Raw genomic sequence first — 2,062 nt, 5'->3', positions numbered from 1 at the left:
GGAATATTTTTTACATCATTCCAAGCGTCTGAATAAACTACCTAAAAATAAATACCGAATGAAGAATCTTCTATTTTTAAATCGGTTAAAAAATAGGTATAAACCTTTTGTAATCACTCATTACTAACTTCAGAGTGGGGGAGACTCTGTTCTTCCAAATCTATGGCAGGCCGGACGCCAAACAATCCCAGTACAACATAATTAATAATTAATAAATCTATTCAAGCCAGATTGCCAGTCGAGTGTCCTCGACTACTCTGGTTGGCCGGCAGCTGGGGAAACCATAGACTAACTCTATGGAGGGAAAAAATTGTCTATGGCGGTCAAGAGTGTTTGCTATGGAAACTAGAAACATTACCCTCTTTACTGCGGTTGGGTAGCTCTTTGATCTGAGGTGGAATTGTGTAAAGCAATCGTAATCATTTGACAGTTCATAACGTACGATAAAGTCAGTTAGACAAAGCGTTTGACAGAATAATCGTACGTTATGAACTGTCAAATGATAACGATTGCTTTACACAATTCCACCTCTGGTTAGGATGGAGGTTTAATATTTATTTGGGTAATTAAATACTTATCAAAAGGGACTTCTTGGCGGGAAAGTGAAACGTCATTAAACTCTAGCTGTGCCCGCGACTTCGTACGCGTTGAATAATATTTCCCGTTTTTGCAACATTTTTCTTTACTGTTCCGCCCCTATAGGCTGTAGGGTGATATTGTTATAATAGCCTAAAACTTTCCTCGATAGATGGACACAAAAATATATATTTTTAAATCTATTACTCTAATTTTAAAATTACAAGTAGGTACATAAATACTTAAAGTTGATAAAACCACAATATACAGGGTGTTAGGTAAATGTGTATATGAGCCGACACTAGCCCATGTTAACATGGTCATATAAATGGTATGGTGAAGTCAGAAAATTGATATTATCTTCATTTTAATTATTTTTATTTTCATACAAATCGGATTTAATAAAAAAAAAAATGTATGAAAATTAAAAAAAAATGATGATATCAATTTTCTGACTTCACCATACCATTTATATGACCATGTTAACATGGGCTAGTGTCAGCTCATATACCCATTTACCTAACACCCTGTATAAAACCGACAACTTTTTCCCGACTGCGCCAGAAGGAGGGTTATGTTTTTCAATGTAGTTTTGGATTATATCTCTTTAAACCCTTTCTGGTTTATAAGGTCCATAGTGGCATTATGTCTACAGTATCATTTCGTCCATAGTATCATCACCAATATTGACAAAACTTCAATAAGTAACTGAAACTTAATAAAATGTTAGTTGTTATATTTCAAATACATTTTTCAAACAGATAAATTCTTTTTCCACGTCCAATTGCTCTCAATAAAAGGTTTCGTGTGTCGTGTATTTTTATCTTCGGCGGCCATTTTGCTTCTACTGCTGAAAGGTAATTAATTAGTGGTACGCTCTCCGAGTGGAAATGGGGGGACTTTGGGAGAGGGGATGGCGATTTTGCTGTGGCAATTAAAACATTGGCATCTTTATGATTTTTTTAAGAATATGGCTGATTTGGAGTGTTGAAAATGTCAAGAAATCCTCGTGGGTTCTTTAAAGTGCTACAACTTTACTGAAACTCAAGAGGAGCGGGGTATACTTTTTATTATTTTTTAGATTTAAGCTAAAGCCCGATCTGTGAGCACGTAGAATTTTGTCCAATGACCCCAAGCTACCCATCCTTATCGCTCGCGCGTAATTATATTGCTGTCGCGACTGTGCGACGGGCGCCCGCAGTGAGTGTGCGAGCGTGACAGCAACATAATTACGCGCGAGCGATAAGGATGGGTAGCTTGGGGCCATTGGACAAAATTCTACGTGCTCGCAGACCAGACTATAGATGCTAATCCGCTTAAGCTGAAGTGGCAATGGGTAGAGCACATAGTACGCAGAACTGACGGCCGTCCGGAGGGGACTGCAAGGTTCTGGAGTGGAGTCCACTTTGACATTAAGGTAGCAAGGCGCTAAATGCAGGCAGCTACCAACCGGTCAATATACAAATCATTGGGGGCCGCCTATGTT

The sequence above is a fragment of the Ostrinia furnacalis genome, unplaced genomic scaffold (genome assembly GCF_004193835.3).
Source record: "Ostrinia furnacalis isolate ACB-3 unplaced genomic scaffold, ASM419383v2 OfSCF1319, whole genome shotgun sequence".
Classification (NCBI taxonomy): domain Eukaryota; kingdom Metazoa; phylum Arthropoda; class Insecta; order Lepidoptera; family Crambidae; genus Ostrinia; species Ostrinia furnacalis.
This window is presented reverse-complemented; position numbering follows the sequence as displayed.